Consider the following 24,939-nt stretch of genomic DNA (forward strand, 5'->3'; position numbering starts at 1 on the left):
ATGGATTACTGTCTCAAAATGCTGCCGCTCGAGAATGGGGTTCACCTTCGCTAGCTTCCTTAGGTGAAAGAAGCTAATCATGGCTGATCATCTCCAAAAACAGTACCCCGTTCCTGCTTTTTTTCTCTATCCCTTGATTCCATTAACCCTAGGAGCAAAATCCAACTCTCTCTTGAAAACATCCAGTGAATTGGTCTCCACTGCCTTCTGTGGCAGAGAATTCCACAAATTCACAACTGGAGTGTGGGATCTTGTAGAATTCCCACGCAGATCACGGGGAGAACGTACAAACGTAAATAGCTTGTTCCAAGCTTCCCCCCTCTGTGAAGTCTTTCCTCTTCTCAGTCCTAAGTGGCCTACCTCTATTTCCCTGGTTCTGGACTCCCCCAACATCAGGAACATTTTTCCTGTATTTAGCCTGTCCAATCCTTTAAGAATTTTATATTTTTCTATAAGATCCGTTCTCATCCTTCTAAATTCCAGTGAATACAAGCGCAGTCAACCCATTCCTTCATCATATGTCAGTACCGCCATCCCAGGAATTTACCTGATGAACCTATTCTGCATTCCCTCAATAGCAATAATGTCCTTCCTCAAATTACGAGACCAAAATTGCACACAATACTCCAGGTGCGGTCTCACCAGGGACCTGTACAACTGCAGTAGGAACTTCTTGCTCCTAAACTCAAATCCTCTCGCAATGAAGGCCTACATGCCATTACCTTTCTTCACTGCCAGCTGTACCTGCATGCTTACTTTCAGTACCTCAGCAGGTGAGGCAGCATCTCTGGAGAGAAGGGATGGGCGACATTTCGGGTCGAGACCCTTCTTCAGACTGAAGTCAGTGGAGGGGGCGGAACAAAGATAGTTAGCCCTTTCTTTCTTTCTCCATCCTCTCCCCCTTCGCAGTTCTCCCACCAATGCTATCATCTCCACCTACATTCTATCTTTAATGAAGTCCTTTGTGCAATGAAAGACAAATCCTAGACGTTCATACTGGAGAAATCATAATGGGAGAATCTAGGTCTAGAGGTCACAGCCTCAGAATTAAAAGACGTTCCTTTAGGAAGGAGATGAGGAGGAATTTGTCTAGTCAGAGGGTGATGAATTTGTGGAATTCTTTGCTACAGAGGGTTGTGGAGGCCGTCAATCGATATTTTTAAGGCAGAGATTGATAGATTCTTGATTAGCATGTGTGTCAGGAGTTATGGGGAGAAGGCAGGAGAAATGGGGTTGTGAGGGAGAGATAGATCAGCCATGGTTGAATGGCGGAGTAGACCTGATGAGCCGAATGGCCTAATTCTCCTCCTATCACTTATGAACTTATGAACCTAGTGTTGTGTAGCTTTTAAGAACTCAATGGTTGCTTAGAAGAAGCTATTCTTGGACCTGGCGGTCACAGACTTCAGGCTCCTGCAACTTGTTCCCCTGCAATGATGCCCATGTTATTCTCAAGCATCTAAGCATGGTGACGCAGCGGTAGAGTTGCTGCCTTACAGCAGATGCAGCGCCAGTGACCTGGGTTCAATCCTGACTATGGGTGCTGTCTGTACGGAATTTGTACTTTCTCCCCGTGGCCTGTGTGCGTTTTCTCCAAGATCTTCGGTTTCCTCCCACACTCCAAAGATGTCCAGGTATGTAGGTTAATTGGCTTGGTGAATATAAACAAAAAATTGTCCCTAATGGATGTAGGATAGTGTTAATATGCGGTGGATTGCTGGTCGGCGCATACCCGGTGGGTCAAAGGGCCTGTTTCCATGCTGCAACTCTAAACTAAACTATGCTGATCTGTCACTAGCATGACCAACATCAAACCAGCAACCTGTGCCAAGCTTTGTCAATGGAGGTAAATGTCAGGTGGACAGAGCCAAAGATTCTGAGATGTTCTGAAACCTTTATCAAAGGAAATATAACGTTGAGGTGTGAGTCAACTAAATGGGCAATAAACAATTCATTGTACCACCACAGGATTTGGATTAATTGTGTGTCAGAGATAAGAAATACAAACCAGTGGCCAAAAAAAACTATGTAGAAGGGAACAGCAACTGCTGGTTTATACCCGAAAATAGACACAGAATACTGGAGTAACTCAGGCAGTCAAACGGCATCTCTGCAGGAAAGGAATAGGTGAAATCTCGGGTCGGATGAAAGGTTCCAAACCAAAATGTCACCGATTAGTTTACTTTCCTTTAGAGATACAGCATGGAAACAGGCCCTTCGGCCCACTGAGTCTGCACCGACCAGCGATTCCCGCACATTAACACTATCCCACACACACTAGGGACAATTTACAATACCAAGCCAATTAACCTACAAACCTGCACAGCTTTGGAGTGTGGGAGGAAACCGAAGATCTCGGTGAAAACCCACGCAGGTCATGGTGAGAACATACAAACTCCTTACAGACAGTACCCATAGTCAGGATCGAACCCGGGTCTCTGGTGCTGCCTTGCAGCAACTCCACTGCTATGCCTCCGTGATGCCCATATTCCTTTTCTCCAGAGATGCTCCCTGACTCGTTGAGACTCAGCATTTTGTGTTTGTCTTCGGCAAAATAAAATGTCAAATAAACGTTGGCACAGTTTTCTGTAAAGAGGGATGGTTCCTTACTGTATAAATAGAGGTAATATAAACAATTGAAATGTCATGTGGATACCAGTTGAAACTCAACATCTGAGAAGTCATGGCATGTAATTGTAATGATCTGTGACATATACCTTGTATTAATAATGTATTAATTATTTGCATGTAAAATTTCTGCAGTATTGTGTCTAATTCTAACTGATGTCACACTACAAATATGCAAAGTACTGTTGAAATATGCCAGCTTCAGTAAAATGAAGCCTGGTCAGCAACAGGAGTCCTAGCTGTTGACAAACTGACTGGATTATTTTGGGGTCATTGTATTAATAATGTTTGAAAATAAATATTCAAGTAACTTCATATAACTTTATTTCTTTATTAGATAGTAGTTTAGTTTAGTTTAGTTTAGAGATACAGCGTGGAAAATCTGTCCACCGAGTCTGCACCGACCAGCAATCCTCGCACACCAGCACTATCCTACACACACCAGGACAATTTACAATTTTTACAGAAGCCAATTACCCTACAAACCTGTACATCTTTGGAGAGTGGGAGGAAGCCGGAGCACCTGGAGAAAACCCACAAGGCCACGGGGAAAATGTACAAGCCCCGTACGGACAGCACCCATAGTCTGGATTGTACCGGAGTCTCTGGTGCTGTAAGGATGCAACTCTACCGCTGCACCACCGTGCCACCCCAAAATATTCATTTCTGGTAATATATTCATTTCTATGTGAAAGTAGAATAAATCCCTGTCCAATTCAATATTTTTCTTTATACATCAAACAGCTTTAAGTGTTTTAAGTTGCTATTTTGTTAGTCTTTAACACTCTGATGTTGTCAACAGAAAATTGATTCAACACTGCAGTCTGGAAGTCTAATCAATTTTGAATGAGAGGATTGTTTATTTTCCTTGCTCCTTTTCTAAATTGTTTTTATCTACTGAAAATCTGAATAAAGTGATTAAATGCAGTGTGGCGCACTGATTTACAAGTCTGCTTGCAAATCACATCAAAGTATCACACTTAAATTATACACCGTATTCTCATTGTGACATTCCTGTCCACATCTCATGTTAAGTATTCACATTTTGCAATAACTTCATGAAATTTGATCAAGAATTGAGGAAGGATGTGCTGGCTCTGGAGAGGGTCCAGAGAAGGTTTACGAGAATGATCCCAGGAATAAGTGGGTTAACACATGATGAGCGTTTGATGGCACTGGGCCTGTACTTGCTGGAGTTTAGAAGGAATAGGGGAGACCTCATTGAAATTTAACGAATAGTGAAAGGCCTGGATAGAGTGGATGTGGAGAGGATGTTCCCACTATTGGGAGAGTCCAGGAATAGAGGCCATAGCCTCAGAATTAAAGGATGTTCCTTTAGGAAGAAGATGAGGAGGAATTTCTTTAGTCAGTGGGCGGTGAATCTGTAGAATTCTTTGTCACAGAAGGCTGTGGATATTTGTACGGCAGAGATAGATATATTCTTGATTAGTACGGGTGTCAGGGGTTATGGGGAGAAGGCAGGAGAAAGCGGTGGAGAGGGAGAGATGGATCAGCCATGATTGAATGTTAATAACAACAAGGATAACTAACCGCACAGTTGTACCAGAGGCTCTCTATGTGGTAATTAGTGGCCTAAATCAGCACAAAGATTTGACTTGTACAAAGATACTAAAATATTAATGCAAAGTATATAGCAACAATATATTGCGAGGCCATGATGCATTCAGTACATGAAGGCAATAGTGTTAGCTCATTAACAGAGCACCAGAGATGTGGATAGTCATAGACTCATTGAGTGATAATACACAAGAGACAATAAGTGCAGGAGTAGGCCATTCGGCCCTTCGAGCCAGCACCGCCATTCGCTGTGATCATGGCTGATCATCCACAATCAGTACCCCGTTCCTGCCTTCTCCCCATATCCCTTCACTCAGCTAACTTTAAGAGCTCTATCTAACTCTCTCTTCAAAGCATCCAGAGAACTGACCTCCACTGTCTTCTGAGGCAGAGAATACCACAGATCCACAACTCTCAGGGTGAAAACGTTTTCCTCACCTCCATTCTAATGGTCTACCCCTTATTCTTAAACTGTGGCCACTGGTCCTGCACTCTCCCAACATTGGGAACATGTTTCCTGCCCCTAGTGTGTCCAATACCTTAATAATCTCAAATGTTTCAATAAGGTCCCCTCTCATCATTCTAATTCTAATGCATACAAGCCCAGCCGCTCCATTCTTTCACCATATGACAGTCCGGCCATCCCGGGAATTAACCTGGTGAACCTACGCTGCATTCCCTCAATAGCAAGAATCTCCTTCCTCAAATTTGGAGATCAAAACTGCACACCATACTCCAGATGTGGATTCACCAGGACCCTGTACAACTGCAGAAGGACCTCTTTGCTCCTGTACTCAAATCTTCTCATTATTAAAGCCAATACGCCATTAGCTTTCTTCACATACCCGCTGTACCTGCATGCTTATTTTCAATGACTGATGTACAAAGACACCCAGGTCTCATTGTACTTACCCTTTTCCTAGCTTGACAGTGTGGAAACAGGCCCTTCGGCCTAACTTTCCCACACGGGCCAACATGTCCCAGCGACAATAGTCCCACCTGCCCATGTTAGGTCCATATCCTTCCAAACCAGTCCAATCCATGTATCTGTCTAACTGTTTTTAAAAATGTTGGGATGGTCCCTGCCTCAACTACCTCATCTGGCCACTTGTTCCATACACCCACTACCCTTTGTGTGAAAAAGTTACCCTTCAGATTCCTATTAATTTGTTTTCCCCTTCATCTTAAACCTATGGCTTCTGGTCCTCGATTCACCTACTCTGGGCAAGAGACTGTGCATCTTGAACCTACAGCCCTCCGCTCACTCTGCAGCAAACCTGACATTATAATCAAACCCGCTGACAAGGGAGGTGCCATGGTAGTCTGGCGCGCTGACCTCTACTGGGCTGAGGCCGAGCGACAGCTCTCAGAAGCCTGCTCCTACTTATCATCGGACCATGGTCCCACAGATGAGAACCAGGCCTTAATCTCAAACACCATTACTGATGTCATCATTTTTGGCTGTCTGCATTCCACAGCCTCCAACCTTATCATTTCCCAGCCCCGCACGGCCCGGTTCTACCTTCTCCCCAAAATCCACCAACACAACTGCCCTGGCAGACCCATGGTTTGTGCCTGCTCCTGTCCCAAAGAAATGATTTCCTCGTAACTCGACATCATCCTATCCCCCCTGGTCCAATCTCTCCCGAACTATGTCCAAGACACTTCACACGCCCTTCGTCTCTTTAATGACTTCTGCTGTTCGAGCCCCCACTCCCTCATCTTTACTATGGTTGTTCAGTCACTCTACATCCCCCACCAGGAAGGCTGTAAAGCCCTCCGTTTCTTCCTCGACCGCAGAACCATCCAATTTCCCTCTACTAACACTTTACTCTGCCTTGTGGAGCTGGCCCTCACCCTCAACAACTTCTCCTTTGATTCCTCCCACTTCCTCTAAGTCCAAGGCGTAGCTATAGGCACCCGCATGGGCCCCAGCTATGCCTGCCTCTTTGTAGGGTACGTTGACCAATCTCTGTTCCAGCTACCTCTGTTACATTGACGACTGCATTGGTGCTACCTCCTGCACCCATGCAGAACTCACTGACTTCATCAACTTCACTACCAATTCCATCCTGCACTCAAATTCACTTGGACCATCTCAGACATCTCCCTCCCATTTCTTGATCTCACAATCTCCATCACAGGAAATAGACTATTGACTGACATCTATTGCAAACCCATGGACTCCCACAACTATCTTGACTACTCTTCTTCCCACCATGCGTCCCGGAAAGGCTCTATCCCCTACTCCCAATTCCTTCATCTACGCTACATCTGCACCCAAGATGCAGTGTTCCATACCTAGGACATCTGACATGTCCTCATTCTTTAGGGAACAATGATTCCCCTCTCCCATCATAATGAGGCCCTCACTCATGTCTCCTCGGTACCCCGCAGCTCCCTCTCCCCCTAGTCGCAACTGAGTCCCCCTAGTCCTTACCTTCCACCCCATCAGCCAACACATGCAACACATAATCCTCAAAAATGTCCACCTCCTCCAATGGGATCCAACCACTAACCACATTTTCCCATCTCCACCCCTTTCCACCTTCCGCAGAGACCGTTCCCTCCGCAACTCCCTGGCTAACTCATCCCTTCCCACCCAAACCACCCCATCTGCAGGTACCTTCCCCTGCAACTGCAGAAGATGCAACAGCTGTCGCTATACCTCCTCCCTCAACTCTGTCCAGGGACCCCAACAGTCCTTTCAGGTTAGGCAGAGGTTCACTTGCACCTCCTCCAACTTAATCTACTGTATCCATTGTTCAAGTTGTGGATTCTTAACATTGGCAAGACCGGCCATTCAGGACATTTTCCACAAGCGGTGCCTGCGGAAGGCACACAGCATCATCAAGGACCACAGCCACCCAGCACGCAGACTGTTCTCCTTGTTACCGTCAGGCAGACGATACAGGAGCATGGTTGCACGTACCACCAGACTCAGGAACAGTATTTATCATCGTGCCATCAGGCTTCTGAACTCATAAACACATCATATATGTTGATTATTATATTTATTATTGTCTTTTACCTAACAATGTCACTTTTATCTTATCTTATTTTATCTAATTTTTATCCTTGTAATATCATTGCTGAGGTGACCATTGTCTTGTCAAACACATTTCATTGTACCGTTGACCCTGTGTTAACCTACACATGACAAAGCAGGAAACTGAACTGAACCCAAACGCAGACTGGGTGATCATTTCGCGAAATACCTTCATTCAGCCCGGCTGAACCAACCTGAACTCCCGGTTTAATTCTCCTTCCCATTCCTATACAGACCTTTCTGTCCAAGGTGCCCTCCATTGTCAGAGTGAGGCTAAACGCAAATTGGAGGAGCAGCATCTCATATTTCACTTGGGCAGCTTACAGCCCAGTGGTATGAATATTGATTTCTCTCACTTCAGGTAGGCCCGACATTCCCTCTCTCTCTATCCTTCCCCCACCCAAGTCACACTAGCTTCTTGTTTTCACCCAACAAACTGCTTTATCATCGTTACTTTTTTGCATATCTTTCATTCATTGTTCTTTATCTCGCTATATCATTATCTATATCTCTCGTTTCCCTTATCCCGAACCAGTCTGAAGAAGGGTCTCAACCCGAAATGTCACACATTCCTTCTTTCAAAGATGCTGCCTGTCCCGCAGAGTTACTCCAGCTTTATGTTTCTATCTTTGGTTCAAACCAGCATTTTCAGTTCCTTCTTACCCACTGTATACCCAATCTTTTCCTCTCATAAGTTCATAAGGTCATACGTGATAGGCGTAGATTTATGCCCCTGTCCCACTTAGGATACCTGAACGGAAACCTCTGTAGACTTTGCGCCCCACCCAAGGTTTCCGTGCGGTTCCTGGAGGTTGCAGATGGGTGCCGAAGGTTGCAGGTAGTGGAAGCAGGTAGGGAGACTGACAAAAACCTCCGGGAACCGCACGGAAACCTTGGATGGGGTGCAAAGTCTCCAGAGGTTTTCTAAGTGGGACAGGGGCATAAGGCCATTTGGCCCATCAAGTCTACTCCACCAATCATGGCTAATCTCTTTCCATCCTAACCCCATTCTCCTGCCTTCTCCCCATAACCTCTGGCACCTGTACTAGTCATGATTTTATACACCTCTATAAGATCGCCCCTCCTGCGCTCCAAAGAATAGAGTCCCAGTCTACTCGACCTCTTCCTATAGCTTAGCCTGTCTAATCCTGGCAACATCCTCGTAAACCTTCTCTGTGTGTGATAGTTGGTGGAAGAGTTGAATATAATGGTCTGAATACCATCGCCTGGGTATCCAACGCTTCTGCAGAACAAAGCAGGAAGGAATACAGATGCCGGTTTATACACAAAGTGACCTGAAACATCACCCATCCATTTTCTCTGGAGATGCTGCCAGACCCACTGAGTTACTCCTGCACTTTGTGTCCATCAAAGCAATGCGTTAGGCAGAAACAAGAGACAGCAGATGTTGCAATCACGAGCCAGAAACAAATTGCTGGAGGAATTCAGCAGGTCAGGTAGCATCTGTGTTGGGAATGGATAGATAGTTTTGTTTAGTTTATTTTAGAGACACAGCACAGAACCAGGTCCTTCAGCCCACCGAGTCCGCACCAATCTGCGCACTAACCCTACCCTACACACACACACCAATATTTTACATTTTTTACATTTATAACCAAGCCAATTAACCTACAAACCTGTACATCTTTGGAGTGTGGGAGGAAACCGGAGATCTCGGAGAAAACCCACGCGGTCACTGGGAGAACATACGAACTCCATATAGACAGCACCTGTAGTCGGGATTGAACCCGGGCCTTCGGTGCTGCAAGCGCTGAAAGGCAGCAACTCTACCGCTGCGCCACCGTGGCTGCGTGGGATGTGTAGGACAATGAGATCAGTGTGGAGAATACAACTATGCTAGGGCATTATGAGATCGAGAAGGAGGTGGTGATGAGGCTCTTGTAGAGCATTAAGGTGGATGTTCCCAGGCACTGATGGGATCTATCCCAAGTTATTGAGGGAAGCAAGGGAGGAGATTGACGAGGGTCTTTGTTTCTTCTCTAGCCACAGGAGAGGTCCCAGCGAACTGGAGAGTGGCCAATGTTGGTCCTTTGTTTAAGAAGGGAAGTAGAAACAATCCATGCCAGTGAACCTCACATCAGTGGTCAAGAAACAATTGGAGAGAATTCTTTGAGATAGGATTTACTCCCATTTGGAAGAGAATGGGTTTTTCAGGGACAGTCAGCATGGCTGTGTATGGGCAGGCTGTGCCTTACTAACTTGATTGAGTTTTTTGAGGAGGTAACAAAGGAGATTGATGAAGATGATATTTTTGATTAAGTTCCTCATGGTAGGCTGATCCCGAAGATTGAAATGTGTGTGATTCATGATAACTCGGTTGTATGGATTCAGAACTGGCTTATTCATAGAAGACAGTGGGTTGTGGTGGAAGGAAGGTATTCTTACTGGAGGTCTGTAACCAATGGAGTTCTGCAGGGATCTGTGCAGTGACATCTATATAAATGACCTGGACATGAATGGAGATGGGTTGGTGAGGACGTTTGCTGACGACATCAAAATTGGAGGAATTACTGACTGAAAAAGTTATCAGAAGATACAGCAGGATAGAGGTCAGCTGCAGACGTGGATGATAAAATGGCAGATGGAGTTTAATCCGAGCAAGTGTGAGGTGTTGCACTTTGGGAAGTTGAATGTAAGGGGAGAGTATACAAGTAATGGCAAGACCTTTAACAGCATTGATGTGCAGAGGGATCTTGGAATCCAAATTCACGGCTCACTAAAGATGGCAGCACAAGTAGATAGGGTAGCAGGAAGACACAAAATACTGGAGTAAACCAGCGGGACAGGCAGCATCTCTGGACGTTTCGGATCGAGACCCTTCTTCAAACTGAGTCAGAGGAGAGAGAAATGAGAGATGAGAAATGAGATGTGAAAATGAGAGATAAACTGGGATAAGAGATAAAAGAGATATTGAAGGTAAGGTGTGAAAACGAGAGATCAAAGGGGACAAAGGGGGCATATGGTGTGCTTGCCTTCATTTCTTAGGACATTGAATGTGAGAGTTGGGAATTCTATAGGACTTGGTTTAGGCTGCATTGGTGTATTGAGTTTGGGGATTGGCGCAGTATGCACTCACAAGGTGCCCAGTGATGCCACATCCCAATGTATCTTTTTTTCCATTATTTTCACCCATTTGACCACTGTCACCCTTCCTTGACCTGAAGTATGCATGTATAATCTATGTACACAATGGGAGAACACAAGAAAAAATATATTTCTAATTCCTTGATCCTTATATGTCTAGTCTGAATAACAGCGAGGAAAAAAGAACAGATTTAGAATAAGAGATTTAGTTTAGTTTTGTTTAGAGATACAGCGTGGAAACAGGTCCTTTGGCACACCGAGTCTATACTAACCAGCGATCCCCTCACATTAACACTACCCTACACACACTAGGGCCATTTTTTACATTTTATACCAAGCCAATCAACTTTAAACCTATATGACTTTGGTGGAAACTGAAGATCTTGGCAAAAACCCACACAGGTCACGGGGTGAACGTACAAACCCGTACAGATAGTACCGTAGGCAGAATTGAATCTGGGTCACTGGCGTTGTAAGGCAAGAACTCTACTATATAACCATATAACAATTACAGCACGGAAACAGGCCATCTCGACCCTTCTAGTCCGTGCCGAACACATAATCTCCCCTAGTCCCATATACCTGCGCTCAGACCATAACCCTCCATTCCCTTCCCATCCATATAACTATCCAATTTACTGCTCTGAATAAACCAACCAATCAGGAAAATAGCCCAAGGGGCAAGTTTTGATAAATTCAGTGCTCTATCGGGCACCATAAAGACCTGTAATATTGAGGAAAATAGTAAGATTAAACGAGAACTTACCAGTTTGATGTTTGATCTGTATTTTATGAGGAGTTACGATGAGGGATTACGTGAAGAACCCGTCCAGCATGCATGCGCGACATACTTCAAAGCAGTGGTGTGGAATCACAGAAAGACACAGTAATTGAAATAAATACAGTAAAGAAAAGGAGAGCTTAGATACCAGTTTGATCTCTATTATTGAGGGTGGGAGCGGAGGGCACGTAATCCCTCATCGTAACTCCTCATAAAATACAGATCAAACTTCAAACTGGTAAGTTCTCGTTTAATCTTACTATTTTACTTCGGAGTCACGTGAGTGACTACGTGAAGATTTTACAGCTCTGTGATTTCAAACCGTGTAACAGTTCATACTTCACTCACTGCCGAAGTCATTTGAGGGAGGAAGTATGTTATCGTAATCAACCATGAATCTGTTTGTAAAAAACAATAATGGTGTTTATTAACAATAACAAAAAACAAATTGCTCCCCCGGGCTAAATTATATATTTGCAGATTGTAATATTTTCTCTGCAAATGAAGCAGGTTCTGCCAACGGCTTATTATAAAAAGTTTGGAACATTCTTTCCCCAGCCCACCCCACTGTAGCCAGGATGTGGTCTATTGGTACGTCCATTCTCTTAGCCACCGACGTGGATGCTGCCCTGGTGGAGTGAGATTTATACATGTTAGTATTTATACCAGGGGCTTTCAGCACCTGCTTGAGCCATCTTGAAATGGTTTGGCTCGTCACCCGACCATAAGGTTTCTTGTGGCTGACCCATAAGGCTTTTTCACTCCCTCGATGGATTTTAGTTGTGTCAATATAGTTCAGTAGGTGGGCCATGACATATAACCATGGTTCTGGTGGGTAAGCCCGGAATTCAATGACTGGATTTGATGTTCCTGGCCTGCTCTGTTTGACCAGCCCCTGGATAGTAAATGAGACATGGTCTGTAGTTATGATCATGTTATCCAGTTGTAATAGGTGAAGTGACTGGACTCTTTGTGCTGACACAAGTGCCATCAGCATGACCATTGTCAGTGTTAATTGTTCCAGGGTGAGGGCCCTGGCTGGTGACCATCCCCTGAGGTATGTCAGGACCACACTGACAGCCCAGATATGGGTGTACCTTGGTCTAGGGGGGTTGGAGTTGAATATCCCCTCATGAGTTTGACAAGATTCAAGATTCAAGATTCAATTTAATTGTCATTTGCACCCCTTGAGGTCCAAACGAAATGCCGTTTCTGCAGCCATACATTACAAACAAATAGACCCAAGACACAACATAATTTACATAAACATCCATCACATCGCTGTGATGGAAGGCCAAAAAAACTTATCTCTCCACTGCACTCCCCCCCCCCCCCCCCCCCCCCTCCGATGTCAGAGTCAAAGTCAAAGCCCCCGGCTGGCGATGGTGATTGTCCCGCGGCCATTAAAGCCACGCCGGGTGGTGTGAGGTCGCACACCGGGTCTTGATGTTGGAGCCCCTGGCGTGCGCTCACAGAGTCCCGCGGCCATTCCAAGCCGCGCGGGGCAGTGCTGTCAGGCCCCGCTCCAGGAGCTCTTCGACCCCGCAACTCGGGCAGGAGAAGTCGCCGTTGCGAGAGCCCTGAAAAGCGGTCTCCCTCCAGGGACCCGCGGGCTCCCAGTGCCGCCGTCCGCAGTTGCAGCCTCCGAATCTCCGGAGGTCGGGCCGCAGCAGCAGCAGCGCTCCACCACCGCTCCACCCCCTCTGGACTCAGCCAGCTCCGCGACGGTGAGGTGAGTCGTCGGCACCAGAGCCCCCGGTCTTCCTGTTGGAGGCCGCTCCTTGTTGCAGCCCCATTGACAACGGAGACCCGACAAAGAAAAGGTCGGGTCTCCCGTGCAGGGAGAGATTTAAAAGTTACCCCTCCCTCCCACCCCCCCCCCCCCCCCCCCCACACACACACCCCAACAAAAAATAACAAAAACTACATAAAAAACATAGACAAAAAATAATAAAAACGCAGACGGGCTGCAGAGGCCGCTGCTGACAATAGTCGCGCCGCCTACCGGCGGGTGGGATCCCATGGCCTGTTGTCCTGGTGCCTGTATTAAATAGGCAGACAGAGCACTTCTGGCTGTGTTAATGGCACTGTAGCTGAGTCCTTCATTATGGTGAAGGCCTGCCAGGAACTCCAGTACATTGGTTACTGTTGTGGTTGAATAAGTGGTTCCTGTATCCGAACAGTATATCTCCCACTTCTTGATTCTTGATAAGTATTGTTTCCTTGTGGATACACGGTGGGATGCTGTGATGGTGTTGATGGTGTTATCTGACAATCCCAGGCCCAGCAGAGGCCTTTTCAAAATCTGTAACCCAGGAGTTTAATTATATCATGGCATGGGTGGCTTATGCCAGACACTGGGTGGGTTAGCAATTCTGGGCTACTGGGAAAAGTCATTGGGGTCTCGACGCTCATGTCGAGGAGCACTGGGAACCATGGCTGTGTAGGCCAGTGGGTACTATCAAAATACCTGAAGCAGAGTCCATTTGTATTTTGCGTAGTACCCGACTGATGAGGCAGAAGGGAGGAAATGCATAAAAGAAGAAATTTCCCCAATCCAGCGTGAACGCATCTACCGCTGCTGCCTCAGGGTCTGGTTCCCAAGCGACATACATAGGAACCTGGTGATTTAGTCTGGATGCAAATAGATCGATATCTGGCGTGCCATATTGCTTGGTAATTTTAGCAAATACTTTGGGATTTAACATCCATTCGGTGTTATCATTGAATTTGCGTGACCTGGTGTCTGCCACTGTATTTAGCTTACCTGGCAGGTAAGTTGCTGATAGTCAAATGTGTCTGTCCACACACCATTGCCAGATTATGTTGACCAATTTGTCACATGATATCGATTTTATGCCGCCCATATGGTTAATATAGGCCACCACCGTAGTGTTGTCTATTTGTAACCGAACATGCAAGTGATGCATATTTGTTGAATATGCTTTTAATCCATAAAATGCACCCAACATTTCTAGATAATTTATGCCCAGTGTAAGTAGTAACGATGACTCTAGTTTAGTCTATCTACCACCTGTGCTGGATATGGAATTAGTTGCTCCCCAGCCTTGAGCACTGGCATCTGTTTGAATAATTAACGTAGGGTTAATGATGATGATAGGGCTGGAACTATGCCAAATGTTCTCTAGCCACCACTGTAGCTCTGATATTGCTTCAGTGGGTAATTTCATGATCCGGTCAAAGTGACCTGCATGTCATTTTAGTGCCTGCACTTTTGCTCTTTGTAAGTTTTGATAGCGCAGAGATCCAAATTGCGTAGCTGGAAATGCTGCTACCATCTTTCCAATTACTCTCGCCACTTGTCGAATAGTTGGTCGATCGTTGACCAGTAAATTGTTACATGTTTGTGCCAATTCTGCTGTTTTGTCTTTTGGCAAAATTACAGACATGTGGACTGAGTTAATTGCGAAGCCCAGATTGTCCATGGTTGTGGATGGCTTCAACTTAGATTTATCTGGATGTAAGACAAATTCCAAGGTTTCAAACAATTGTTTGGTAGCTGACACAGCTGATATAGCCAATTCCATGGTTTTGCCTACTATTAAGATATCATCAAGATATGCCATGACAACATGTTTTTGTCTTCATAATATTGCCAAGGCTGGTTTTAGTATCTAGGTGAATAATCTTGGGGCTGATGTTTAACCATGAGGCAATGCTTTAAACTGCTATAGTTGCCCCATCCAGGTAAATTTCAGATATCTGTGATGATACTTATGAATGGGTACTGAATAGTAAGCATCTTAAAGGTTGATGCTTGCCATGAAGTATCCTTTGGAAATCAGTTGTTTGGCAGTTACAAATGTTTCCATTTTGAAATGTATATACTTAACAAACATATTTAGTGAAGTTAAGTCAATGATGATGTGACATCCACCATCTTTTTTGGTTTTAGTGAATATATTAGAGACAAATTCCAAGGGTTCATGTTTGGTTTTTTGAATGATACCCTTTGTGATTAGTCTCACCAGTTCAGCTAGTCCCTCTCGTTTTTCTTTAATTGAGAGGGAAAAGACCCTTTGGGGTGAGTGCTGAACTGGTGGCAAGTTTTCTAGAGTAAACTCTATTTTGTATCCACGAATGCTGTTGAGTATATACTTGTCATTCGTGATAGACTTCCATGCTTGCACAAACAGGTGTAATCTCCCCCCTGTTAGTATATAACCCCCACTATTTATATGCTGGTAGGAACCAGACCCACCTACCTCCATGGTTACGGGTGTTTCTTCTGTTTCTTTGTTGGGCGATAAGTCTTCTGATGTGTTGTCTGATGTGTTGCTGTTGGTTGGGGGTGGCGCATTTTCCATGGGGTCCGCTCTGGGCCTTGGCCTAAAAAGGCTTCCGGTGGTGATGTGCGGACCCCGAGCTTTCACCAGTCCCATAGGGTTGACGTCGACTGGTGGATGCGGTGGGGTACTGCCGCTTGGGTTTAGTGGGTTTGCTCGTCCCGGTGCCTGCCCTCATGAGGCCAAATGTTTTGGACTCCTCCTCCATGTCCTTTACTTTTTTCGAGAGGTCCTTGCCGAAGAGCAGGATTTCTGGCTCTGTGGTCGGCGTTTTGCACAAACCCACAAATTTTGGGTTGAGGGCAGGTCTTATAATTTCCTTACGGAGGTTGTTAATTTCGAACTGGGTATTGCACAACAGTGCGAGTGTATCCTGCTGATTCATGGTCATTTCCACCCCATCCACGGAACGAGCATAAGAAGTGATGGTTGACATCAGGAGCCTGAGGATCCGCTGTAGTTTGAGCTCTTGATTGCGGATGTTTGGCCCAACGTGCCCCCAGATTTGGCTATTGACAGCCGGCATGTTGAGCGAGGCGCAAGTCACAGGGGCCGAATACAGCTCTAGGGCCTCACTAACTACCTGCTCCGGTAGGGGTTTGAAGGACAGGTAGTTAATGCTGGCCGCCAGTTTTGGCTCTAATGGCCGTCCTGCACATGGAGCTGCCACGTAGCGGTCTACCACACCCAGCAGCTCTTCCTGGTCCTGTACCCCAAGCGTACTCCCGATATCTTCGGCCAGTGACCCCTCTTCTTGACCAGCCCAGCCCTGGTCGCCAAAGCTGCCCTCGGATGAGAGGGAAGCGATGGCCAATGCATTGAGAGGCAATGTGGTGGGAGTGCCTGAACTCCCATTGCGAGACTGCTCCTCTCGAAGCAAGTCTTGCTGGAGCATTTCCTCCACGAGCCGCTCCTTGCAGCTCAGGCGGCTGTCTCTGCCCCGCGCGGGCGGTGAGTCGTTACCGTCCGAAGAATCGGATACCACCGGCCGGTTGGTCTTTTGTGCTGCTTTACATCCAGTCCGCTGCTCAGGCTGCGCTAGCGGCACTGGGCTCGGCACGGTGTCGGGGATGGCGGATCGCTGGTTTAGCGGTCCTACCGCCTCTTGCCCCCCACTGATGGAACGCTCCTCTGTTGGAGTCGAACGGAGGGCGGATTTCTTGGCTTGTCTTGGTTTGCTCATGTTCTCCCTGGTGAGACAAAACAAAACACTTATTTTTTCGGAATAAAACAACCTCAGAATAAACTTACCTGACGGTCCGCCTTTTTTAAGCTGTAGCAGGAGCGCCTGACTCCCGCTGCGTCGCTGTTGCACTGCGTGAACGCTCATGTCGCGCATGCGTGCTGGACAGGTTCTTCATGTAGTCACTCACGTGACTCCGAAGTAAAATCAAGTAATTTAACTGCATAGTGAGGCATTTTCAGCTATAAAATAAAACATCACATGTATCTAATTTCCAATTTAAAATAATTGATCAATGTGTTATCAGTGAAATTAAGAAGGATATACCTTCGGGAATAAGCATTGCACAAAGAACTTTTGATAAAAGCAGAATTGATTTTTGCATAAATATCTATTGGCACTTTGGACAATTGTTTCAACTGGTAAATGTACATTCACGGAAAGAAGGTAAAGCAGCCTGAAAACTGTAATGTCCAGGTTCAGGAACAGCTTCTTCCCTACAGTCTTCAGGGTATGAAACACTACAACCTCTAAATAAGCTTCGAAATACATAGACATGGGGGCATTGGGTTTGTCTTTTATATGTATGTATGTATGTATGTATGTATGTATGTATGTATGTGTGTATGTATGTATGTATAAATGCATATACGCACACACATATACTGTATATATATAAAACTTCATTTATGGCTTGTCTTGTTTTGCTCATGTTCTTCATAAGAGTGCTGTTATGGTCTGTAGAACCAAATAGGATAAATGCCTAAAATATCCTGTTTTTAAATTGTCTGACAACAATCTTAGTGTCCGTTATAAGATAAAATATCTAGGGCATATTATTACAGAACAAATGACAGATGATGAGGATATTTATAGGCAACGACGCACGCTGTATATACAGGCAAATATCCTCTTGCGTAAATTTGGTGCGTGTGCAGATGTGGTGAAGATGTCGCTATTTAGAGCATACTGCACACCCCTCTACACTGCACACCTGTGGTCAAACTATTTAAAGACAAGTATGCAGAGATTAAAGGTGGCATATAACGATGCCATGAGAACACTGCTAAAGCAACCTAGATGGTGTAGTGCCAGTAATATGTTTGTGGCTGCAGGAGTCAGTACTTTAGAAGCTAACCTAAGACACCACATGTATAAATTCATTTGCAGGATAAATGACTCTAAGAATGTGCTTATTGTGGCCTTGACAAACATAAGGGTTAGCACTACACGCTACGAATCCCAGTTGTGGAGACACTGGTATCGTTGTGTCGTTGTAGGACATTGATCATCTTTTAATCTGGATTTTTATCAAGTATTGTGGGTTTTTGTTAAATATAAATCATAATGTTTTTATGTGATATAACATGATTTTATATATATGTAAAGGAGTCTAGTCTGACACACTGTAACCTTTACTAGAGTCTTTAATATAGCACATGGCACACACGTCCCAGTACTGGCTGCACCCAGCCTTCAGGCGTACCAGGACAAAATGGGAGGAGGAGAAGGGAGATCATAGTTATACTGATATGAGAGGGCGTGTTAATGGTGATGAGGTAGCTACATTATAGGTTGCATGCATAAACCATCTACATCCTTTCCCATACAATTTAAACAAAGTTACAAGAACAGCAGGTTGATTATACAGGACCTGCAAAACTAAGCGAAGTCTCCGTAGCGATCCGGAGGTTTGACGATCCGACCCGAGCGAGTGCGCACAGCACCCTCACCCTCCCCACCCGAAAGAAGAGAGGGCAGAACGGGAACAGGAACAGGGGGGAAGGAGAAGGCCGGCGGGGATCCCGGCTGCAAGGGGGAACCGGCAGGCACTGGAGAACCAGGAGAGAGGGAAGGGGAGGAACGAGCGGCAGGCGGAGAGAGGGGGAGACGGGCAGGAGGCGAGCGGACCGGAGAGCGGAGACCGGGACCCGACTAAGGCATGTTACGGGCAGAGGGCATGTCACTGGCGGGGGGCACCGCAGGCGGAGGAGAATAAGGAGCAGCAGGAGGAGGTTTCGGCTCTCTGACTGCCAGCAGGTGCTGGCGGCTGCGCTGGTAGACAGTGCCCTCATAGTCCACCAAGTAGGAACGCGGCGAATCGTCGACCCCCACCACGGTAGCGAGTTTGGAGAAACCGGTAGACGTCTGCAAACGGACGACCTGGCCTGGCAGTAGTGGGGAGAGAAGACGGCTGGACTTGTTGTGCGAGCGGCGTTGGATTTCGTGCTTCTGAGCGATGCGCTCCTGGACGGCAGAAGGCTGCAGGACCCTGGGCACCAGAGTTTGCTGGGCAATCGGCATCGGAGGGTGAATAACACGGGACATAAGCCTTTGGCCAGGCGATTTAATAGTACAGTCCCTGGATATATTCCGAAGGTTCAACAACCCCTGGTAGAAATCACCATTAGAGAGATAGGACTGTTCAAGCAGGTGCTTGGCACTGCGCACAGCGCGCTCAGCCAGGCCATTGCTCTGCGGGTACTCTGGACTGCTGGTGTAATGATCGAAGTTCCACTTTGTAGCGAAGGCTTTGAACTCAGCGCTGGTGAACTGGCGGCCGTTGTCAGTCTGTAGCCGGACAGGGGATCCAAAAGTGGCGAAGTGGCGGCGGAGCTTGCTGATGACCATCTCCGAGGTGATGGCAGGGAGAAGGTCCACCTCGAACCAATTTGAGTAAGAATCCACCAAAACGAGATAGTGCTTTCCATGCCATTCAAAAATGTCGGCAACCAGCGAGGACCATGGCATGTCAGGGGCAGGCTGTTGTAGTAGCGGCTGATGCTGCTGATGCGGGGCAAGAGAGTTGCAGTCCGCGCAGGAGGCCACTCTGGCCTTGATGTACTTCGCCATGCCAGGCCAATAGTACTGTTCCTGGGCATGCGAGATGGTGGCGTCAGCCCCCCGGATGCCCCATGTGGGCAGCATTGAAGTACAGGTCGTAGAGGGATGCAGGGACGACAACTTTGTGGCCTTTGATGATAATGCCATTGATGAGCACCAGCTCATCACGAACCAGGAAGAAGGGGTGAACGGCAGCAGGTAAAGAGGTGCGTTTGACAGGCCATCCACGCCTGATGACAGCAGCAAGCTGTTGAAGATCGGGATCGTCGGCGGTGTGTGCAGCCAGGCATTGGAGCTGCTTGGAAGGGACGAAATTCACGTTCAGCACCTGTAGGTCATCCTGCTCGAAGGGGTGCTGGTCGTGTGAGGTCCGGGTGGCCCGGGCCAGCGCGTCAGCCACATGCATCTCGGTGCCCCTTTTGTAGACGATTTTAAAGTCAAAGCGCTGCAGCTGCAGCATCATCCGCTGCAGCCTTGCGGGAGCAACGTGGATAGGTTTGTTTAGGATCGTCACCAGAGGTTGGTGATCCGTCTCGACAGTGAAACTGTTGCCAAAAAGGAAGTCTCAAAACTTTGAACAAGCGAACACAACTGCCAGCAGCTCCTTCTCAATCTGCGCCTAGCGATGCTCCGTGTCCGTCATTGTCCTAGAGGCATAGGAGACCGGCTGTAGAGAACCATCATCGTGTGGCTGCAGGCAAGCAGCACCCAGACCAAAGCGTGAGGCATCACACGTCACCACCACCGGACGCTGCAAATCAAAGAACCTCAGAGTGGGTGTGCTGATCAGCCTTTTCTTCAATAGGTCGAAAGCCTGCTGGTGGTGTGGGAACCAGGACCAGGCAATGTCTGTTTTAGTCAGCTGTCTCAGGGGTGCGCTTAGCTCGCTGAGGTCAGGAATGAACTTTCCCAGGTAGTTGAGCATGCCCAGGAAGAGCTGTAGACCGGCAATATCAGTGGGGGCAGGCAGTTCAGAGATGGCGCTCGTCTTTTGCGGGTCGGGCTTGAACCCTTTGGCCGTGAAAATGTGGCCAACGTACGGGACCTCAGGTACACGGAAACGGCATTTTGACGGGTTCAACTTGAGATTTACCTGCCTGGCGCGGTCCAGGATTCTGCGGAGGTTGCGGTCATGCTCAGCCACATCTCTGCCGTATGTCGTCCACAATAATCGCACATAACAGACCTGCAAACAGTTGCTCCATGGAGCGCTGGAATACCTCACTAGCAGAGTTGATGCCGAACGGCATCCGCAAGAATTTAAACCTGCCGAAGGGTGTACCGAAGGTTGTTAAGTCAGAGGAGCGTTTGTCCAAGGGTATTTGCCAAAATGAACTCCTGGCGTCGAGGACGGAAAACACCGTTGCTTGTCCGACCTGGGCGGCGACGTCTTCAACGGTCCGCATTGGGTAGTGGGGCCGCTTGATAGCCAAGTTCAAGTCCTTGGGGTTGATGCACACCCGTATCTCATTCTTTCCTTTCTTCATTGTGGCGACCATGGTGGAGACCCACTCGGTGGGCTCGCTGACTGACGCTAGAACTCCCATATCGACCATGTCCTTTAGCATAGCCTCCACCTTGTCCTTCATGGCGAATGACACTCTGTGCGGCGGGCGAATTACAGGCATCACGGAGGGGTCAGTTGCAATCTTGTACACTAGCGGCAGCTTCCCCAGCTTACCGTCAAAAAGGTCTGGGTACGCGGATAGTGGATCCATCACAGCTTGTACCTCGTGGACCATCCGGTCGAAAGACATCAGACCGAGATCCTGGCAGGTCTGGTTGCTCAGCAAGGTGACACAGTCGCAATCCAGAATAAAGAACGACAGGTCACAGGATGATTTCTGCAGCACACAGTGGAAAGTGGCCTTCCCCACAGGTGTTAGTTCCTCTCCCCCATAGGCACGCAAAACAGAGCGATCGGCAGTCAACAGCTGATTATTTCTTATCTTGTTGAACAGTGATGTTGACATAACATTCACTTTTGCACCCGTATCTAGCTTCGCAGAGAATGACTTGTTATTCACCGTAATGAGCACAGAAGGATCGGGGAGGCTAGAGTGGCTGTGAAGGAGAGTGTAAACACTTGACTCTCCCATGGAATATTCGATCACAGAGTCGTGGGCAGTGTCTGCAGTAGACTGAGAGTCCATCTCACTATCAAGTTGCTGAAGGTTGTTTAGGATTTGCCTAGTAGCTGGTGGAACTTTCCCACGGGAACGGCATGCGGCAGCAAAATGATTCATTTTCTTACAGAAATTACAGGATTTTCCGAAAGCCGGGCACTGAGACTGCACGGGGTGGGCATAGTTGCAATTGGGACACTTAGGTGCCCGCGGGTCCCGAGATGGACGTGCGGGCCGCGGTGTAGGGCGGGAACTGTCCTACAAACGTCGTGGCCCTGTAACACCAGTCAGATTGACAGCGCGGCTGTCAGATCCCCTCACCCCATGTGTAGGGGTTACCACCTCGGCGATGCGACACGCATGCATTGCATGAGTCAGTGTCAGGTCAGGTCATTGCAGCAAATCAGCACGTAACTTCTGGTCTAACATGCCAGTAACTAGAATGTCCCTGGTGAGCTGGTCACACATATTTTCGAAACGGCACCGCTAAGCAAGATAGCGCAGGTCAGCGATGAAACACTCGACAGGTTCTTCTGGCTGTTGCTTCCGCGAGAAAAACCTAGCCCGCTCCAATATGCGGTTGGGATCAGCAAATCTCGGCAAATTTACGTAAAAGACATACCGGGTCGGCGGCAGATTCAGCTGGCACGGCGATCTGGCCGTTGACATCCAGGACCTCTGGATCATAAACGAAAGCCCGAGCTCTCTTCATGGCATCGGGACCTGCTAGATTAAGCAGGAAGGAGGCACGGACCGCAGCAGGGTCATTTCTGTGCACAATATTGATGAAGTGAGTGTAGTCCATCACAAACGTAGCCCATCGCTCCGCAATGTCCGCATCAAAGACAAGGGGAGAGGGTTTCCTGCACGAGGAGGCCATCAAAACTGACAGGGAATACCGGGCAAAATTTAAAATAAAACCGGTAAACGGGAGATGCGAGTCTAACTAACTATCTGACACCATGTAAAGGAGTCTAGTCTGACACACTGTAACCTTTACTAGAGTCTTTAATATAGCACATGGCACACACGTCCCAGTACTGGCTGCACCCAGCCTTCAGGCGTACCAGGACAAAATGGGAGGAGGAGAAGGGAGGAGATCATAGTTATACTGATATGAGAGGGCGTGTTAATGGTGATGAGGTAGCTACATTATAGGTTGCATGCATAAACCATCTACAATATATTTATGATATTTGATATGCAATGCATTTGTAATGTAATGTTGCCCCTTGTCTGGACCTTGAGTCCGTAATAAAGTTTATTATTATTATTATTATATTGCTTACAGAATATTATGTTTACATATTTATATACATACAGTGCATTCACAAAGTATTCAGACCACTTTTTCAACATTTTGTTATGTTACAGCCTTATTCTAAAATTGATTAAATTCTATTTTTTAACATCAATCTACACACAATACCCCATAATAAAGCTAAAACAGGTGTTTAGAAATGTTTGCAAAGTAATGAAAAATAAATCTGAAATATCACATTTACTTAAGTATTCAGACCCTTTACTCAGTACTTTGTTAAAGCACCTTTGGTAGCGATTACAGCCTCAAGTCTTCTTGGGTATGACGCTACAAGCTTGGCACACCTGTATTTGGGTAATTTCTCCCATTCTTCTCTGCAGATCCTCTCAAGCTCTGTCAGGTTGGATGGGGAGTGTCGATGCACAGCTATTTTCATGTCCCTCCAGAGATATTTTATCAGGTTCACGTCCGGGTTCTGGCTGGGCCACTCAAGGACATACATTCACAGACTTGTCATGAAGCCACTCCTGCGTTGTCTTGGCTGTGTGCTTAGGGTCGTTGTCCTGTTGGAAGGTGAACCTCCACCCCAGTCTGAGTTCCAGAACCCTCTGGAGCAGGTTTTCATCAAGGATCATTCTGTACTTTGCACTGTTCATCTTTCCATCGATTCTGACTAGTCTCCCAGTTCCTGCCGCTGAAAAACATCCCCACAGCATGATGCTGCCACCTCCATGCTTCACCATAGGTATGGTAATGGCCAGGTGATGAGCGGTGCCTGGTTTCCTCCAGACGTGACACTTGGCATTCAGGCCAAAGAGTTCAATCTTGGTTTCATCAGACTAGATAATCTTGTTTAGGTGCCTTTGTTTAAGATGCAGACTCCAAACGGGCTGTCATGTGCCTTTTACTGAGGAGTGGCCTCTGTCTGGCCCCCTTTACCATAAAGGCCTGATTGGTGGAGTGCTGCAGATATAGTTGTCCTTCTGGAAGGTTCTCCCATCTCCACAGATGAACTCTGGAGCTCTGTCAGAGTGACCATCGGGTTCTTGATCACCTACCTGACCAAGGCCCTTCTCCCCCGATTGCTCAGTTTGGCCGGGCGGTCAGCTCTATGGTTCCAAAGTTCTTCCATTTAAGAATGACAGAGGCCACTATGCTCTTCAGGACCTGCAATGCTGCAGAAATTGTTGTATACCCTTCCCCTGATCTGTGTCTCAACACAATCCTGTCTCAGAGGTCTACGGACAATTCCTTCATCTTCATGGCTTGGTTTTTGCTGTCATGCACTGTCAACAGTGGGACCTTATATAGACAGGTGTGTGCCTTTCCAAATCATGTCTAATCAATTTAGTTTACCACTGGTGGACTCCAATCAAGTTGTAGAAACATCTCAAAGATAATCGATGGATACAGGATGCACCTAAGTTCAATTTTGAGTGTCACAGCAAAGGGTCTGAATACTTATGTAAATGTGTTATTTCAGTTATTTCTTTATAATTCCTTTGCAAAAGTTTCCAAACACCTGTTTTCGCTTCTTCATTCTGGTGTATTGTGTGTAGATCGATGATGAAAAAAAAAAGAATTTAATCCATTTTAGAATAAGGCTGTAACGTAACAAAATGTGGAAAAAGTGAAGGGGTCTGAATACTTTCTGAAAGCACTGTATACAAGTACGAATTTTGTTGTTCTGTTTGGGACATGTAACACTCTTGACTCCTCATCACTAACCACTACCTCATGGTTGCCAACAGATGTATTTGAATTTGTGTGAATAAGTTGTTAACTGTATGCTGGAGGATCCATGTCGTTGCATAACAATGAAGAAGGCTATAGTTACAACCCACGCATTCAAAATACATGAAATGCATTATCTTACCCAGAACAATCCCTCAACTCAGTGTCTGCAATTGACAATCATGTCCAACAGACAAAATTATGCAGAAATAGCAATTGGTGCCAACCAAGTGTAAAATGTAACAATTTGGGGGGATAGACTTCCGCTGCAAACTATCTATAATGAAATCACAATTCTGTAAATGAGCTTACAATTTATTTCCATTACTTGATGCCACGTCAC

The sequence above is a fragment of the Leucoraja erinacea genome, chromosome 26 (genome assembly GCF_028641065.1).
Source record: "Leucoraja erinacea ecotype New England chromosome 26, Leri_hhj_1, whole genome shotgun sequence".
In the NCBI taxonomy this organism is placed as follows: Eukaryota; Metazoa; Chordata; class Chondrichthyes; order Rajiformes; family Rajidae; genus Leucoraja; species Leucoraja erinaceus.